A 10,145-nucleotide genomic window follows, 5' to 3' on the forward strand; every position below is an offset into this window, starting at 1 on the left:
GGGCCAGGTCCCAGAATGGCACCAAAAGCAGAGCACGCGCCAAACAACAGTAACCATATACATAGATGTGTCCATCAAGGTGGGGGATCTGCCCCGAGGTGTGGCCGACAGAAAGCAGCCATGGGACCGCCCCAGAAAGGGGAGAGGAAAGGAGCGGAAAACTGGGGACAGGGTGTGGTCTCGGGCAGTCTGGACAGACCGCACCTGGCAGGCAAGATGGAGGGAGGTGAGACAGGAGTTCCCGCCAGCGGCCTGCAGCAGACTGAGACACCCCTCACCTTGGAGGAGATGGTATCCAAGCTGTCCCGGGAGGATATGGAGTTCCTCTACGCCGGGATGGAAGACCTAAGTTGGAGGATGGAGAGGGCCCAGCAGGACGCCATCGCCGGCTGGAAAAAGGAGATGGTCGAGAGGATAATAATTTAATAATAATAATAATAATTTTTATTTATATAGCGCCAACATATTCTGCAGCACTTTACAATTAAGCGGGGACATGTACAGACAATAAATTCAATACAAGGTGAGACAGTTTAAACACATCAGGAGTGAGGTCCCAGCTCGCAAGCTTACATTCTACAAGGAAATGGGGGGACACAATAGGTGGAAAGTGCTTGTTATTTCAGGTCTGGCAATTATAATAAGTTGGGATTATCATATAAAGCTGTATAATGCGATCATCAGCCTGTATGTTCAAGTGCAATACTCAATTACCGAGTGCAGTTATCGTGTGCATGGAGGGTGTAGAGACAGATGAATAGTAGGGAGCAGATTCTGAATAGTATTTAGGAGAGAACAGGGGAATATTAGTTTACTGGGTATTTGAGGTGGTAGGCTTGTTTAAAGAGATGGGTTTTTAAAGCGCGCTTGAAGACATCGGGGCTAGGCATCAATCGGATCGTCTGGGGTAGAGCATTCCAGAGAACTGGCGCAGCACGAGAGAAGTCTTGGAGACGGAGGTGCGAGGTTCGGATTATGGGGGATGTTAGTCTTAGGTCATTTGTGAAAAGGAGGGCACGTGTAGGATGATAGACTGTGATGAGAGAGGAGATATAAGGTGGTGCAGAACTGTGGAGAGCTTTGTGGGTGAGAGCAATGAGTTTATATTGGACCCTGTAGCGAATGGGTAACCAGTGTAATGACTGGCACAAGGTGGAGGCATTGGTGAAGCCTCTGGACAGAAATACGACCCTGGCTGCCGCATTCAGGACAGATTGGAGAGGGGAAATTTTGGTAAGAGGGAGAACGATCAGAAGAGAGTTGCAGTAGTCCAGACGAGAGTGAATAAGAGTGACAGTAAGAGTTTTAGCAGTTTCAAAAGTGAGAAAAGATCGGATTCTGGAGATGTTTTTAAGATGCAGGTGACAAGAGCGAGTGAGTGATCGGATATAGGGAGTAAAGGAAAGGTTAGTGTCGAATATGACCCCAAGGCAGCGGGCGTGCTGCTTGGGAGTTATGGTTGAACCCTCCAAGGTAATTTCGATGTTAGGTAGAGTTAGGTTAGTAGAGGGGGGAAACACAAGAAGTTCAGAGAGGATGGCGAACCGGCAGCAACCAGTGCTGCAAGAAGCGGGCAGTGCTCCAGCCTTGGCGGAGCCAGATCAGTGCCAGGAGGCAGAGTGCAGCACAGGAGTGGCCGCAGGAGCAGGTAAGAGGAGTCTCCCTGTCCCGGGCGCTGAAAGCGCTGACCTGCACCTGGGCCCCCTGCCGGAACCGTCAACCCCGGGCGCTACCGACACTGGCCCGCTCCTGGTCCCCCTTCAGAGCCCTCCATCCCCGGGTGTGGAAAATAACGATCCATTCTTAGCCCTCCTTGAATATCATCTGTCGCCGGGCACGCACGCCCTAAACGTACCTTGGAGCCCGGAACTGTCACCCCCGGGCACCAATGACGCTGGCCCGCTCCTGGGCCCCTTGCAGGAACCACCGCCTCCGACACCTGAGTGGGTGTACGGGCGTCTGCCTTGGGACTGGTCCGCGGAGGTGAAAGACCGTAGCCTCCCACTGTTACCTGCTCCTGAGCCCTTAACCATCTCCGGGAGTGAAGAGGACCAGTTCCTGTGAGAGAACCCTGGGGGGGACCTCATGGGGTTTCCCCAGGAGACCAGAGCGGAGGCTGCGTGCCGGGTGGAGCACTACAAGAGGGAGCTGGCAAAGCTGGAAAAAGAGCGGCACCTCCAGGGGGTGCGCTGGAAGAGACTAGAGGCCCGGAACATGGAGGAGAAGACACAGGCCCGCAAAAACAAGGAAGCTGCACATGGTACCCATGCCGAAGGGACTGTGGTGAAGTTTAACCTGGATGGAGGATGGGGTTTCATCCGGGATCCACACACCGAGACGGATATTTTTGTCAACAGTAGAGATGAGCGTTGTTCGACTAGAACTGTTCGCCAATCTCAAATTCGAGCTGTTTTGGGCGGTGTTCGAGTTGTTCGACGAACCCGAACGATTTGCAAAAAATTCGGCTGTTCGAGGTTATGTTCGATAACTGTTCGTGCACCAAAAGCGTGTCCTGCATGTCTGGTGCTATTTAGAGCACCAATCATGCAGGGATTGTCTGCCACTCACTGTAATGCCACAGCCATGGTGGTTGTGGCATTACAGTGATTGCCCAAATCGATGGGAACAGTGCCAACAGTGAAACATGAAAAGCCGGCAATTCAGCAGCGGCATACACCGGTACCCGACAATTTAGAACCGAAAGAATAGAGTTTCACACATAGATTAGATAGATATAAACATGTCAGCCACATATATACGAAGTACAGTGAAAGTGCTGCTTACTGTACTTGTCATTTAGCGTAAAGGATTTATCAAAAAAAATAATAGTGTTTTCATGCACCGTCTCTTTAAAAAAGCCGGCCGGCAATTCAGCAGCGGTACCCGACAATTTAGAATAGAAGGAATAGAGAATCACACATAGATTAGATAGATAGAAACATGTCAGTCACATATATATGAAGTACAGTGACAGTGTTGCTTACTGTACTTGTCATTTAGTGTAAAGGATTTATTAAAAAAAATAATAGTGTTTTCATACACCGTCTCTTTAAGAAAGCCGGCCGGCAATTCAGCATCTGTACCCGACAATTTATAAGAGACAGAATAGAGCTTCACACATAGATTAGATAGATAGAAACATGTCAGTCACATATATATGAAGTACAGTGATAGTGTTGGTTACTGTACTTGTCATTTAGTATTAAAATAAAGGATTTATTATTAAAAAAATTGGCGTGGGGTTCCCCTTAATTTTAGTCTCTAGCGGAGGTTAAGCAGACAGCTGGGGCAGATGTTTGAAGCCTGGGAAGGGGGTAATACCCACGGAGCTTCCCAGGCTACTAATATCAGCCCCCAGCTGAATACATAGCCTTTACTAGCTATTAAAATGGGGGACCCCCCCCAAAAAATGACGTGGGGTCCCCCCTAATTTAATAGCTAGCAAAGGCTAGGCAGACAGCTGGGGGCTGATATTAATAGCCCAGGAAGGGAGCCATGAATATTGGCCCCCTCCCAGGCTAGAAACACCAGCCGTCAGCCGCCCCAGAAATGGCGCATTCATAGGATGCGCCAATTCTGGCACTTAGCCTCGCTCTTCCACACTGCCCTGGTGCGGTGGCAGGGGGTAATAGGGCTGGGGTTGATGTCAGCTTATAATGCCAGCTGACATCAAGCCCAGGTTAGTAATGGAGAGGCGTCTATAAGACACCCCCATTACTAACCCCATAGTCAAAGTTAAAAAAAACACAAACACCCAGAATAAAGTCCTTTAATTGAAATAAAGACACAATTCTTTATTGTTCTAAATTAAACCATACTTACCGTCACGCCCATTCCAGCTGAAGCCAACGATCTCCTGTAATAAAAATAAAATAATAAAGCAACCTCATCCTTACCTTTCCATGGTTCCCACGACAGCTTCAGCTCTGCTACATCGAGATGACAGGCTGGACCGCAGCAGAACGCTGCCATCCAGCCTGTCATCCCGCAGACACTGAGAAGAGCAGGCTTGCTTGCGCTCCACATTGTCTCTCTGTGACGGCATAAAGATGAGCCGAGGTCATGTCCAATGAACTCGGCTCACCTCATGTGACGCGCCCCTGGGCCTGTGTCGCGCTGCGTTGCGCACGCGGGAGCTTACCCGGAGCCGGATCTCTTGAGGGCTGTAGTCTCGTGGCGGCGACCCGGTCCGTGCCCAGGGAGTCAAACTGAGCGGCGATGTACTAGCAGTAGATGGTTGGTGACTACGCCACCCGTTGGATGCAGCTATGGAGCTGCCGCTGCAGGGCAGACCGCTGAGGCCGGTGGAAGGATGGTGCAGCGTGGATGGTATAACCCCCAACGGGAGGGGTATGGCCTCAGGGCAGCCGACGTAGATGATGGGGGTAGCAGGAACCACTCAGAGACGGTGCGGTGTAGTTCAGGGTCTTTACTGGTGACAAAGATAGACCCTCCCGGAGTACTTGCTAGTGATAGGGGCCTGGTCAGTCCTTGAGCAGATGGGATCTCCCCTGGCCAGGCGGAGTTGTAGGCCTTCCCAACTAACTGTACTCTTCTGGCTACCTTGCTAGAGGCGGGAATAAGTAGCCCACGTCCCTGAGTGTACCGTGTGGTGCTCACCCGTATGGCCGGTGACTCGGGGCCTTCTAATGGCTTCCGCTCCACGATGGCGGTGCTGGTCCCACGCGTGTGACCGTGCCTTCGGGCTTCTGGGCCAGAGGACCTGAAATCCTCTGCCGGACGGTTTCTGCTGCTGGGTAGGAGTTAGTCCCCACAGCCTCGGACTCCGGGTCCGGTAAGAAATCTTCTCAGTCAGGGCGAGCTCTGCAGCTGCCAGCCCCTGACTCTTTGTAACACTGCTCCCCACAGAGCTCCTGATGTTTCTTGCTATGCTGCTTCTCTTCTCTACTCTTGTTCTGTCTTCTTTCTCACTAACCCTGCCTCAGCCCCGGGTTTATATAGGGGAAGTCCTTCCCCTCCCAAGACTGGGCAGGAGGTGTGGCATGCACAGGATCCCTGACCAAAGGACCTCCCACCTGCTCTCAGACGTAATATCTCTATCACTGTGGCAACCAGACCCCTGGGGTGTCACATTCCCCCCTAGTGAAATTTAGTACTCCGGGACTAAACATATTTTTTTTTTTTTTTTTTTGGAAAAACATAACAAGGTATAACAATAACAATACAATAAGAAAAACACATAAGATGGTTACGGCGTGTCCGCAACCGGGTGCAGTTTTGAAAAGCAAGGTGTCCATTTCACCAAAACAGGGAGACGTAACCAGGTAGGGGCCTGTCCTGCCCCGAGTCCTTAACAGTCTTTAGTCCATCCTGGGTTACGCTCCAACTATGTACAAGGATTCCTGGTAAATCCACCAAGGACTCCTAAAAAGAACTAGAAACACAAAATTATACACAAGCAACTATAAACAAGTAAACATTATAAGATAGCTTAAACATTTAGATCCTCCAACGTGCGGGTAGCTGGCCTCTAGTGGCCCTAGTGGACCTACGGAGCTGACTGTCTGGCCCTGAACTACAGGGTGTAGGAGCTGTCAAGGGTAAACTGGGCAGCTGTCTATGGGCCCTCTGGCTCACTAGGGGTATGGCAGGCTCACTATAAGCAGAGGGTTGATTTTCCGGGTCTGCTTGTGTAGAGTCTTCTGCCTCCTGGACCGGCTGTTCTTCCAGCTCTACCGGTTGCTCCGTAGGTTCTTGGGATGATGGTTGGAGGAAGGTGAGTACGGGTACCACAACTGCACCATTGACTTGAGTCCAAGACCGAGGGAAGTCCCCGAGCACGGTACTAACCATATCTTCCCTTTCCTCTACGGGTTGATGGTCTTCTTGTTCCTCTTCAGGGTTCCTCAGTTGTTCGGGACACTTCTTCAGGTGGTCCCGGGATACAATGGCTGTGGTTTCCCCTCCGTCTTTACTGATGGTACAGACCTTCGGGTTTTCGTGGCTTGAGGGCAGTACGGTGTACGGGTCCTTCTCCCACTGGTCGTCCAACTTGTGGAGCCGTCTCTTCCTCTTCAAGACCTGCTCTCCGGGTACCAGGGGAACAGCGGGAGCATACTGGTTGTAAGTTTTCTCTTGTCTTTCCCTAGCCTGACAGAGACTTCGCTCCACGCTCTCCTGTACTCTCCGGTACTACTGCTGCCTCTCTGTGTCCCAGTCTGTTTCTGGTGAAGTGTCCTCGGGTGTCAGGACTCCCATTTCCAGGTCAACAGGTAACTTACCAGGTCTTGCCCTCATTAGGTAAGCCGGGGTACAGTTGGTGGAACCTACCGGGATGTGGTTGTATAGGTCCACCAGATCGGGCAACTTTTCAGGCCACAGACTGCGTTCTTCCAGGGGCAACGTTTTTAGAAGATCCATTACCACCTGGTTCATTTTTTCACAAAGTCCATTAGTCTGCGGATGGTAGGGTGTCGTCCTTATCTTCCGGCAGCCATACAGATTGCAGAATTCCTGGAAGACCTCCGCTTCAAAGGCAGGTCCCTGGTCCGTCAGCACTTGGTCCGGGTACCCGTGTGGACGGCAAAAGTGCTGCTGGAAGGCTCTAGCTGCTGTTTGAGCCGTTAAGTCCTTGACGGGGACGACAACCAGAAACCGGGAGTAATGATCCACGATGGTTAACGCGTAGACGTAGCCACTTCTGCTTGGGGTCAGTTTTACATGATCCAAGGCTACCAGTTCCAACGGTTGCCGGGTTACGATGGACTGCAGGGGAGTCTTCTGGCTGGCGCGGTCCTTCCTTCTCAGGTTGCACGGGCCACAGTCTCTGCACCACTTCTCAATGGTTCCCCTCATGCCTACCCAGTGGAATCGCTCGCGCAGCAGGAACTCCAGCTTCTTCCACCCGAAGTGTCCAGCTCCGTCGTGGTATGCCTCCATCACCATGGCTGCGTCTCTTCGTGGCACCACTACTTGCCAGAGTAATTCATGCGTCCGGGAGTTAACCATTCTGCGGCACAACTTCCCTTTGTAAAGGAACAGTCGACTCTTCTCTGCCCATAGTTGTTTGGCTTCCTCCGGAGCGTCTGGTTCAAGGCGAGCCTCCGGCCGAGTCAGCATCTCCTTCACCAGTCGGACGGCAGGGTCGCTGTCTTGCGTTTCCGCCCAGTTGTAGTGAGGTAAGGGGTTCAACGTAGCAGCCTGCTTACTCCTTACCCGGTGGGAATACTGGATAGTCCCATGACGGTGGAACGCAGGGAGTTCAATCTCTTCCAGTCCCTCCGGATCTTCTCCTTCGTCCGGCAGGTTGGGCATCCTGGACAGGGCGTCCGCGTTAGTATTGGAGCGCCCTGCCCGGTATTTGATTATGAACTCGTAGTTGGACAGACGGGCCATCCACCTCTGCTCCAGGGCACCGAGTCTTGCCGTGTCCAGGTGTGTCAACGGGTTGTTATCCGTGTACACGGTGAACCGGGAAGAAGCAAGGTAATGCTTAAAGCGCTCAGTGACTGCCCATACCACGGCCAGGAACTCTAGCTTAAATGAGCTATAATTCTCGGGGTTCCTTTCAGTGGGTCGCAGTTTTCGGCTGGCGTAGGCGATTACTCGTTCTTTCCCCTGCTGGATCTGGGACAGTACGGCTCCTAGCCCGATGTTACTGGCGTCGGTGTAGAGGATGAAGGGCTGGCTATAATCCGGGTACGCCAAGATTTCATCCCCCGTGAGGGCCATCTTCAGCTGGCGGAAGGACTCTTCTTCTAGCTCTTCCCATTTGAAGGGCGGCTTCTGGTTCTTGGCCTTCCGGGACTGGCCTATCAGGAGGTCCTGCATAGGCGCTGCCTTTTTGGTGAAACCGGGAATAAACCTTCGGTAGTAGCCTACCAACCCGAGGAACTGCCGCACTTCTTTTACGCTGGAGGGGCTTGGCCATCCCTTAATTGCGGTGATCTTATCGGGGTCGGGAGCCACTCCGTCAGCGCTCACCACGTGTCCCAGGTACTGCACCTTTGGTTTCAGCAGGTGACACTTGGAGGGTTTCACCTTTAGGCCGTAACTCGCCAGAGCTTCGAACACCTCCGCCAGGTGTTTCAGGTGGTCCTCATAAGTTTTGGAGTATACGATGACATCGTCCAGGTACAACAGGACCGTCTCGAAGTTTCTGTGGCCCAGACAACACTCCATTAGTCGTTGGAAGGTCCCCGGTGCGTTGCAGAGTCCGAACGGCATGCAGGTGAACTCGCTAAGTCCCATCGGGGTGGTGAATGCGGTCTTCTCCCGGTCCGCCTCTGCTACAGGAACCTGCCAGTACCCGCTAGTGAGATCCAAGGTAGAGAAGAAGTTAGCAGATCTTAAAGCAGCCAATGACTCCTCTATCCTTGGTAAGGGGTACGCATCCTTGTGTGTGATAAGATTGATTTTCCGGTAATCTACACACATCCTCATGGTGTTGTCTTTCTTTCGGACTAAGACTAGTGGAGCTGCCTAGGGGCTACAGCTATCCCGGATTACCCCAGCCTCCTTCATGTCTCTAAGCATCCCCTTGGCGTGTTGGTAATGTGCAGGGGGTACGGGTCGATACCTCTCTTTTATGGGAGGATGATCTCCCGTGGGGATGCGGTGTTCTACCCCCTTGACTCGCCCGAAGTCTAACGGGTGTTTACTAAACACTCTCTCATACTCTTGAACCACCCGGTAGACTCCCTGTTTCTGGTGGGAGGGAGTGGAGTCAGTTCCCAAGTGTAGTTGCTGACACCAATCCTCCATTACTTTCTTAGAGCCGTTACCTTCCTCCGGGTGAGATGGAGGCAAGGGTTCCACAGACTGTATAGAGTTTTGGTTGATGGTATATAATTTTGCTAGCGTGGCATACCGGGGCAGGTACACTTCCCTCTCCCCGATATTGATTATGCGAACGGGCACCCTCCCATGGCGTACATTGACCACCCCCCGTGCTGTCAAAATGGTGGGCCTACTGTCTGAGTAAACTGGTTCTACCATTGCCTGGTAATCTCTACCTCTCAGACCAATAGCTGCCCGGCACCAAATCATCATTTCACTTTTTGGGGGCATGGCAATAGGGAAAGGGTCACACATTCTTACGCTACCAATCTCACCGCCGGAGAGTTCCACCTGTTGCCGTCGCATCAGTGCCCGGATCTCTTTCTGGAGCACTCGCTGCTCGCCGGAGCTGGCGTTCTTGGCAACCTGCTGTAGAAGGAAAATCACCTCTGCAAGACAATTTTCAATTACATTAGTTCCTAGAGTTATTTTTGGGTGGCTCTCATGTTTGTCAATGTCTACAATGATCAGTCCCTGTGCTGCCAGTTCGACTCTACCGATTTTGATGGTCACCTCTTTAAATCCGATCTGTGGCACGGGCTGGCCATTGCTGGCGATGATACTCAAGTCGTCGTCAGGGTAGCGGGTAATATCCGAGTCATTCCAGTACTGCTTAAAGAGCACGTACGGGATGGTGGTGACCTGTGACCCGGTGTCCAGTAGGGCACTCATGGGAATGCCATCCAGTACCACAGGCAAGACTGGACGTCCTCCCACATATCTGTCGCGCCAGTTCGATGGGCCTGATGATCTTTTTCCTGGGGGTTGGCCCTCTACCCCAGGTTGTGCCCGTTTAAAGAACAGTACCTTTCCATATGTCCGGGTTGATTGCAGCGGCGGCAGATGGGTCGTCCGTCCTCGCTGTATCGGTCACTGGGTCTTCCTCTGGCCGGTGGGGTCCTCCTTGGTCGACGCCATGGGATGTCCTCCGGTCCGGATGCCAGCTGGATCTTCCCTGGGGTGGAAACCTGTAAAGACTGCACAGTTCGGGTTAGCGCAGCAACGCTCTTAGCTAGCTCTTGGACCTGATGGCGTAGGTCTGGAGCCGGGTCATTGTCCAAAGCCTGCGCATCAGCTCCCACAGGCCCTGCCGACAAGGGCGCCGCCTCCTGGTGGTAAGTGATAGCTGGGCGCCTGTGGGTCACAACGCCACCCGGTGCCGGTTCTCGGAGCACCCGGATGGCTCTGTCCTTGAACTGTGCAAAGTCCAGATGGGGATCCTGTAAGGCCATTGCCCGCAACTGGGTTCGGTGGGCATTGCAATATAAACCCTCTATAAATTGTTCAGTCAACAGCCTGTCCTCGTTTCCCACCCCATCAGGGTCGGTCTGCTTTATGGCCCTCAG

This window comes from Phyllobates terribilis, unplaced genomic scaffold (assembly GCF_046119375.1).
Source record: "Phyllobates terribilis strain yellow unplaced genomic scaffold, ASM4611937v1 Scaffold_8__6_contigs__length_399053987, whole genome shotgun sequence".
In the NCBI taxonomy this organism is placed as follows: Eukaryota; Metazoa; Chordata; class Amphibia; order Anura; family Dendrobatidae; genus Phyllobates; species Phyllobates terribilis.